Raw genomic sequence first — 10,632 nt, 5'->3', positions numbered from 1 at the left:
GTTCTTGTTACATAAAAGAATCGTGTTCCTTAATCATTCTTATCATGCATTAATTTTCAACAATTTAGTCCAGATTCAACGGCAATAACATCTTCATATGGTCTGTTTAATGTTTAAACACGAGTCACACACACTCATTCCATTGAGGGTCTTTTGGAATGACTTTATTCTTGGGAGAGTCTTGTAACATTCGTTTTTTGTAAAATAAATAAAAAAGTTAAATAAATGAGAAAAAATATTTTTTGTTAATTAAAATAAGAATTTCATAGCATTTGAAAATAAATGGAGTAAAATGATGTTTTAGAAAATAAATGGATGTTTTAATTGGTTATTTATTTAATAAAAGAGTAAAATAAAGTTCATTTTTATAAAATAATAAAATAAAGAAAAATAGAGTAAATATTAAGTACAGAGTACCCTAGTTATAAATAAAAATATATTAGGTTAGTTTTTACATTTATGATATGTTTCTATGCTCTCTTTCCCCAAATTGACTCTCTCTTCTTTCTCTCTCAAAAACCCTATATTTTTCCTGCATATATTCATACCTGTCCCAGTAAAACTATAATCCTAAACTCTTTAACCGTTGGATCGTCCTGAAATTTGGACATCATCTTTGGAACTCATTTGTATAGATTTCCACCGTTGGAATTTGTTAAATAGTTATGTAGAGAGAGAGAGAGAGAGAGAGAGATTCTCTTGCACATAGACTGTGAATTTGAGGTTTCAATCCCTTCTCTAACACCCCATTTTTTGTAAAATAAATTAAAAAATATTTTTATTTAAAAATAAATAGAGTTTTACAAAAATGATGAGATTTTTATAATTAAATAAATAAGAAGAAATAAATTTATTAAAATAATGGTTTCAAGGAAAATAAAAAGAATATTTTATTTATTCATTTGATAGGAAATAAAATAGTTCATTTTTATAAAATAAACAAATAAAAAATAGAGTAAATAAAAGACCCAGAGTACCTTAACTATAAATAGAGACATTATGGGTCACTCTTGTCTCTACGTTCTCTCCTCTCAAATCCGTTCTCCCTTCTTCTTTTTCCAAAACCCTTTCTTTTTTCCGCATACACTCAAACCTATCTAGGTAAAATAACGATCCTGGATTTTTTAACCGTTGGATCTTCATGAAATTTGAACACGTGATTTGGAACTTATTTTCACACACACCCACCGTTTGGGATTTTTGAGATAATATCTGTGGTGGAAGAAATCTCCCTCGCACTGAGCTTTCTCTTTTCCCACAGACACCCAAAACCTGTCCCAGTAAAACTACGACCCCAGACTTATCAACTGTTGGATCTTTGTGAATTTTGGACACCACTTCGGAACCCATTTTCGCATATTCTCACCATTGGGATTTGCGAAATAATCTTTTTGCAGAGAGAGATTAGTCTCACACTTTGATAGTAAAATGGAGGCTACAATCTTTTCCCCTTCTCTCTAACACTTGGAAACCCTAACAGAGGAAACAGAGAAAAAACTTGAGGAATCTTCGGGAACTGCTAGAGACATTGCTATCACTGTCGGACTACACACGTGAGTCCGCTTAGATATAAGAGATGAGTTTATTGCAATTGAGATTAGAATGAACATGTGTAGGAATCCTTAGGGGATTAAATTGGAATTTTTCCTTTATGATTATAAGTACAATATTGTTGTGTTTGACGGAACAATTGATGTCCTGATGCAAATTGGTTGATAAAATTGAGTTCTCTTGGTGTTTTCATGTTTTTAACCTAGGATTTGGATTCATTGATTTTGATATGATTGTGTGAAATTGTTTGAGGGATTTTACTCCCCATGTTGTGAGAAGCATTTTTGTATAAATTGTTTATACTTTGGGCAAGATTTTCTATATTGACATGATAAATTGTTATATTGGGATTATGAAATTGTGATTAAAGTTGTGCCTAAGTGATAAATTGAATATGTGATAAATTGTGAGATAACATGCTCCTTTGAAATCATAACATTGTTATTGGGATTGAGTATAAGTGCAAAGTTGAACATGCGTTGATTTGTGAGATACATGTAAACATGTGATGGTGGATTGTGACGTCGTGATATGTTAGAATTGTTTATTATGAAATTTGGTTGTGAATAAGTATGTGGTTAACACTGGATGTGACAATAGTTGTGTTGTGAGCTATGAATTATACAATGACTTGACTGGTGTTTACCTTGAGAAAAGTGTTTATGCGAGTGTTAAAGGGAGAGTGTAGGATTCTTAGTTAGAAACCTAAAGTGTTAAATTGTAGGACAATGCGTTAAATGTGTTTGAAACACGCGTGTGAGGTTATGGGTATTGTATAATTCATGAACAGTGTCTGCGTGCAAAAGTGTTTTTAGGGGTTGAACTTGAATCAAGAAGGTGAGGCCCTAACGGATTCTTCAGAGTCTAGGCCTTGGGGGTAAAGACACTCGGTTTGAGTGCTCCTTTAAGCCTATATTGATCGCATATGATTGGAGCATTCTCGCAAAAAAGAATGCCCGGTCACCTTATGAGTTAGTGAGTGCGACCTGGCATACCTATTGTGTGGCGTGTCTTGTTATGTGCTCCTAAGCGCCCCAACATATAGCCCCAATTTCTCCAATCTGCATTGATTCATCAACTAGTTCTAGTTATGCAATAATGCTAGGAAAGATTTGGCAGATTTATACATATAAACTGGTATAAATTCTAGATACTTGAGTATGATAGAGGTAAAGAAAGTGCATATAGGAACCAACTTGAGAAAGTTGACAGAGTAAGTAGCAGAAGTGTCTCTCATACCATAATAGAATAATCCTTGACTCAGAGTCATCTTGTATGTGGTGCCATCACATTGTTAGAAAAACATATTAATAAGCCATCAATTATTATAAATATCCACTTTATAGCACTTGTAAAAGTTATATGGTTTAATCATTTCAAGGTAAATAATGCCATAATGCCTATGTTGTATCTGTATTGAAACCATAATTTCATGAAGTTCACATTATTTATTAAGTATAGAACACTAATTGATTGTTGAAAGTAAAATGAATACAAAGTACTTAACTCATATGGAGTTGCTCTTGCTGACAATATTCATTTGTAAGGTGTTTTGGGGAAAGGGTTTAGTTTTTATCTTAGGCATTCAAAGAAAGGGATAATAATCACAAGTGTGAGGCAAATAGATCATGAAATTGCGAGCTTTGAAAAATAATTAATATTTTTAAATGATAAATGTTTAATGTGTAATATGAGATAGAAGTAGTAGTTAATTTCTTCGGTCTCTTTGATGAAGAGCTACACCTACGTATTTTACCATCAACAAAAAAAAAAACGGTTCTATTTTGGTTGCATGTGCAATGTTACGGCTAAACTAGTTGAACCATAGCCAAACTAATAACACTAAACCACAAGTTTGAAGTACGATTGATTGGTTGCAATCGAAGACCTGAAAATTAGAGGTAGACCAACCTTATTCTCCCACACTTCTTTTGTAAATTTAAAAAATGGTGCAACTAACTTATAAGCTTAGAAAAGAAATGGGACATAGTCAAATAATTTCTCTATTAATGGTTGCTATTCAAGGGACAATAAAGGAGATTCATTTGGGTTTCAATACACTACAACATATATAGCCATGCCAAACATAGTCTCAAAAGTCACATTTCAAGAAGTTTATTTTTCGTGATATTTAAAAATAATGATATTGTTAGGAAATGTTTTAAGGATACTAGTTTAAAAAAGTTAGCAAATAATTTACTTTAAAAAAATAAAAAATTACAGTTAGAAGTATATGAATCCATGAAAAATGCTAAATTTTACTCTCCCCCCCCTCTCTCTTTATAAAATATTTTTATTGGAGGACACTTGGTATTATATATTCTCCTAAGATTAAAAGTGCATCACGTCATTTATCAATGAATGCTTGTATATTTGGTTAATCCAATTTTAAAGAACAAAATTAAAGAAAGCGTACTTCATCAATGCGATAACAAAGAGCCAAAACCAAACCTTTGGAATAAAATTCCTGGTTCGGCCTGTGCATTCATAATCCAAATCATTCGCAAGTGAGAACATCGAGAATTAGAAGAGTGATTAAAAGAATACAATATTATTTTTTTTATGTGTTAAGATATTAATTTATTTATATATTTATATTTGTAGTTTGTTAACTTGAGTCTTTAGGGTTAGTTTTAAGCAAGTAAGGAAAAACATTATTAGGAAAGAAGATTTATTATATTAAAACTAAATAAATATATGTAATAAAGTATATTTTTAATTGTTTAAAATCATCTTCAAAACTGATGTTAGCAATTTAATACTATTATAAAGTATTAGAAAAATTAATTAACACGAGAACATAACATCAACAAAGATAATTTGGCTCAGTTTACTTTAAATTTTATTCTTTTTAAAAAGAAAAAAATGAATCAAATGCCTTCTAAAAGGTTTTAAAAATTATGCAGCTTATTTTTTTATGAAGAAAATGTTTTTTTTTTAATTAAATGAGGTAAAAATAGCTTTTAAAGATCCAACTTCTCTTCTTTCTCTCCACACCCTGTCCCCGTTATCTTCTTTTTCTTTTTCCCTTTCTCTTCGTCTTCATGTTTTACTTTTTGAGTCTCTCCCCCTGAATCCTTTTAATAGTTCCTATCATTTTCTCTTTTCTCTCTTTCTAATAATCTCTTTTATTTGAAAAAATAAAAATCATAAAAACTTCTATTTTGTTTTTAAAATAACTTTTAAATTAAAAAATTGTGTCAAACATAATGTTAGAAACATGAGTGTTAGATTACATATATATTATATTATTGTAATTTCGATTACATGAGTGTTAGATTACAAATACGCTAGACTCAAGCCTACATGCAATGTGGTACCATTTTTCAGTGAAAAACCTTGTCGGGCGCCTAGGAGTACATGATGGTACATGCCTCACAATGGATAAGTCAGGTCACTCTCACTAAGTGAAATCATAGGGAGACTAGTCAGGGTCACTCTGTTTTGCGATAATGCTCCAACCATATGGGATCAGTACAGACTTAAAGGAGCACTCAAACCAGATGTATTTACGCCCAAGGCCTAGACCCCGAGGAGTCCGTCAGGGCCTCTCCCTCCTGATTCAGGTCCAACCCAGAAAAATATTTTATCACATAGACTCTACCTATGAACTATGTAATGCACACAACTACTCAATTGTTTTCAAAATCTCAATTATTTTCCAAAGTTATTTTAACTCATTGCGCCTCAAGTGATTAAACTTGTCGGGTTCCCACCGTGGAATCCATCACAACTCATTGCGCATTAACTTGTCGCCCTTAAAGGGTCTTACAGTTGTGTGATTATATAATTCATAGCTCACAACTCAATACATGCAACATTTCAACACTCATGTAATTCGCAATTCATTACATACAAAATGATTATCACTTACACACAATCCCAATTACAATTTCATAAACCCAATAAAATAATTTATCGCATCCCATGCATCCTACAATATCATTCAATAGTAATATATACATGACACAAAACACGTATATATTAAATTGAAATATATTAATTCAATAAATAAAAAAACTTCTACAACAATTAATTTAGAAAGTAACAAAAATAATCACTATGAAGCAATAATTTCTATAACCTTATTTTATTTATTATTATTATTATTTTTTTATATGTTCTTAGAATATATATGTGTGTGTGTGTGCGTGTGTGAAAGAATAAGTGCAGTATATGAGATTAAATTTTCAAGCCACCAGAAGCACGTACAGCGGTACAAGAGCACTTTCACTAAAAGCATGATATCTATTATATATATACAAAACAAAACATGGTCAGCTTCATAAATGGTACAGTACATGTGAATTGCAAGCAAAAAGGAGATATACATATTGTATTTCAACAAAGCCATACAGTATGCGAGGTTCATAAATTTTGATTACAAACAAAAGGGAATATAATTATTTGGGTCAAATCTTTCATTCGAATGATAACAATTCACTGACACATTCAAAAACAATAGTAAATCACAAGCGCAAAACAAAGAAAATCATACGCATTAATATACAAAAAAAAATCAAGTGATAACAATTGACAATTTTTTAAAAAAATCTGACCCCTTCAATAAAAAAAATATCATGTCAATATACACTAAACATGATCATAGAATTTCATGATAATAGATATTATACTCAATTTAGCGTATGAAATATTCAATTGGAAAGGGTTCATGAATTAAAATTTATAAAAACAACCCAAAATTGATCATCTAGAGATCCCTATACATGTTCATTATAATCCCCAAGCATGAGTAACTCATCCCTTACCTCAATGTAGTCGCTCAAGCATTTTCTGTAAGCAATTGTGGCGTTTCTGGTGCTCTCTAGAGCTCCTCCTCCGGTTGCTCTGTTAGGATTCTTCTGCGTCAGAAGAAGAAAAAAGGAACAAAAGGTGTTTTTGTAAAAGCTGCTCTGGGTTAAAAGTTATATAGTGAGGGAACTTATGACCTAATTAATTTTATTTATTTATTAAAATGGAAAACCCAAAAGGCACGACTGTTACATGCATAACAAAGAAAAAAATGTTTTATGTGGAAATATTTTACTATAATAATTAAGACAAGCAGATAAAATTCTAAATTATTTGTTAAATTAGAAGGAACTACTTGAAAATAAAGAATAAAGACATATTTTTAACATGACAATTAATTGATAAACAAATTTTCAATATAAGAAAATTTCATATTTTGCTCAAACTATTGAATTGTGGTACTGTTTATCAACTTTATCTTTTTTTCAAATGAAAAATGTTAAAGGATACAAATTTTTTTTCCTGAAAACACTCACCAGTAAGTTCTTTTTATCATCCAACAGTCAAACAATAAGTTTTGTGTGCTGTGACAAAACCCAAACTAATCTCCAATTAAATTTTCCCCTTTTTTTGTAGAATCCATATTTTGCAATTTGAAAGTGGCAACAACTTGTATTCCCAAAACAGTCGATCGAATCAAACTAAACCATAAGTTTGATGTACAATGGATTGGTTGCAATCTAAGACCTGAAAATTAAAGGTAGACCAACCTTACTTTGCCACACTTCTTTTGCATTTTTAAAAAATAGTGCAACATATATAGTCATGCCAAACATGGTCTCACAAGTCACATTTTAATCCTATAAAAGTTGTGTCAAGCATAATGTTAGAAAACATGAGTGTTAGATTACATATATACTAGATTATTGTAATTTCAATTCATTACATTCTATGACATTGAAATAAATTATGAACAAAAACAATTGATGCATGAGTATTAAATTACATATATATTAGATTCTATTTTCAATAAATTTTTTGACATTGAAAGAAATTATCAACAAACACAGTTGATGTGATCACAATTATAGTTACATTATGATTGCCTACACTTGAAAAATCTTCACAATGTGACCAAAATCACGACCACATGCAAATCATTTCTTAAAACCTTGAGCAAGAGTGAAAAATACACCTTTCAAAGTAGAGTCCAAAGGGGGCAACACAAATGAAAGCAACAATGTGACGATATGCAATCAGAGAAAAGATGAAGGAGCCATGAACTAATATGACATTTGATAGTAGCTACTGTGACACCCTCTACCCCGACATATATATAAATAAACAAAATATATAAAAATATTGGTAACCAAATTCACATGGGTAAAAGGGTCACATTCACTTCACTATTATCAATTAAAACTTATTAAAACATATTCGGCTCAAAATAAGGCCGTCAAAATTTACATAGATAATTTATTAAATCAGTGAAATAAAATAAAATAGACTAACATCATGCAACTAATATAAAAACTTATGTCCCACTGTCACATTCTATCAGAGCGTTGTGTCTCAACGTCCTTCAGCATAATGTTCCTTAAAGCAATTCACCTAGTCATCTGCTCCCCCGAACACAAAGTTCAAGATCATCATAGGATCCAAACACAAACAACACACAGTGAGTGAGTTATCACATTCCTAACTAATAGAGAAACAAGACAGCTAGATATACATATCATATAAACCAAATAAAACATACTTACACGTAATTCACGTAATTCCACCACTTTGTCATTCAAAGTTCACTTTTCATCTATCAATCACACTTTTCAATCATCAATCACATTACACAAGAATCACACGCTCTGATCAAGACATAATAACACATCAATTTCATAATAAACAATTAGCAAGCGCATGAAACAGTTATGCTAAGACTCAAACCTATATGCAATGTGGTACCATGTCAGTGAAAAACCTCGTCGGGAGCCTAGGAGTACATGACAAGACAAACCACAGATTAGCAAGTCAAGTCACTCTCACTAGGTAATATCATTGGGAAACCAGTCAGGGTCACAATGTTTTGCAAGAATGCTCCAACCATATGGGATCAACATAGGCTTAAAGGAGCACTCAAACCGTGTGACCCCCAAGGCCTACACTCCGAAGAGTCCGTCAGGGCCTCTCCCTCCTGATTCAGGTCCAACCCAGAAAATATTTTAGCACACAGACTCTATCTATGAATTGTACAAAACACACGACTCCTTAATTGTTCTCAAAATAATTTTAACTCGTCGCCCTTTAAGGGTCTTATCATTAACTCGTCGCCCTTAAAGGGACTTAACATCAACTCGTCGCCCTAAAAGGGACTTAGCATCAACTCGTCGCCCTAAAAGGGACTTAGCATTAACTGGTTGCCCTTGAATGGACTTATGATCGTGTGATTGTACAATTCATATTTCACAACTCAATGCACACAACACTTCAATGAACATATATATCTCAATCATATACATACTCAATTTATCACATACACTTAATCCCAATCACAATGGTATAATCTCAATTTAACATGTTATTTCACCTCATGAATCATATACACTTTATCTATGAACTATGCAATACACACATTTACTTAATTATTTTCAAAATCATTTTAACTCGTCGGGTTCCCACAGTGGATCCCATCACAATACTCGTCACCCTTAAAGGGTCTTACAATTGTGTGATTGCACAGTTCATAGTTCACAACTCAATACACACATCTCATCTCAATACACATGTATTTCATCATCCGTCACATGTTCAATTTATCACATACTCATAGTTTGAATCATCATTTCATAACCTCAACATAACAATTTATACAAAAGATTTTATCACAACATGGGATGTAAAGCCTCTAAAATAGTTTCTCACAATTGTATCAAAATCAATTAATCAAAATCATGGGTTAAATACAAAGACATCAAGAACACTCAAGTTTATCAATCAATTCTCATCAGGACATCAATTGATACATAAAACACAATAATATTGCATTCATAATCATAAAGAAAAATTATAATTCAATAAACATCCTAAAATAAACCCAAATTTAGTTCTCTAAGGATCCCTACACATGTTCTCACTAACCCCCAATTGTGAATAACTCATCCCTTATCTCTAAGTGGACTCACGTGTCTTCCAACAACGATAACGGCATCTCTAGAGGTTTCCAGAGATTCCTCCAGTTTTTCCTCCGACTGCTCCGATAGAATTCTCGAACGTCAGGGAGACGAAGAAGAGATTGAAGCCTCCACTTGTACTGGCTTCATGCGATTCCTTTTTCTCCCAGCACGAATATTAACTCACAAATCCCAACGATGAGAGTGTGAGAAATTGAATTTCGAACAACATATCAAAATTTCATGAAAATCCAACGGTTAAAGAAATCGGGATTGTAGTTTTACCGAGACAGTTATGGGTTTCTGCGGGAAAATAAAAGACTACAATGCGAAGGGTTTTACTCTAAGCTCAGACATGACTTTGCAATTCCCAACGGTGAGAATGCTCAAAATTGGGTTGTAAACGTGGTACTCAAATTTCACGACGATCCAACGGTGAATGAGTCCGAGATCATCATTTTTCTGAGACAGATTTTGTGGGCTGCGGGAAAAAGAAAGGGTTTTGAGAGGAGAAGGGGAAAAAACGAAAATGAGAGGCAGAGGCTGAGGAGTCAGTATGAAAAACCTAGCATGTTGCTATTTATAGCTAGGGGCATTTACGACCTATTATTTACTCTATTTATTCATTTTTATTATTTTTACTAATTTTTTTTAAATTGATTTATGAAAAATAATGGGATGTTACAGCTACAATGTAGAAATAAATACTTGCACTAGTATCATGCCTAATATAACCTCAGATGATGTGAACCATTTCTTGAAATCTCTCTTAATAATTATTTTCTACTCGTAACATATATTTAGAATGCATAGGATACTTGCGTCTTGCCATTTTTGTAGAAATCTCGTGGTCCTTTGGATTCAGATTTCTGCCAAAGAAGTGTGCTCTATGTGCATAGCAAAGAAAAAAATGTATTAAGTTTCAAAAAAATTTTTAGTATGTGAAAATATTTTACTATAATAATTAAGAAAAATAGATAAAATTCTAAATTAGTTGTTAAATTAGAACAAACTACATGAAAATTAAGAATAAAGACATATTTTTAACATGACAATTAATTGATAAACAAATTTTCAACATAAGAAAACTTCAATTTTTGCTCGTATTATTGAATTGTGATACTCTTTTCAAACTTTATCATTTTTTCAAATGAAAAAAATG

This window comes from Glycine max, chromosome 9 (assembly GCF_000004515.6).
Source record: "Glycine max cultivar Williams 82 chromosome 9, Glycine_max_v4.0, whole genome shotgun sequence".
NCBI lineage: Eukaryota > Viridiplantae > Streptophyta > Magnoliopsida > Fabales > Fabaceae > Glycine > Glycine max.
The sequence above is the reverse complement of the archived record's forward strand: the minus strand, read 5'-3'. Positions refer to the sequence as shown.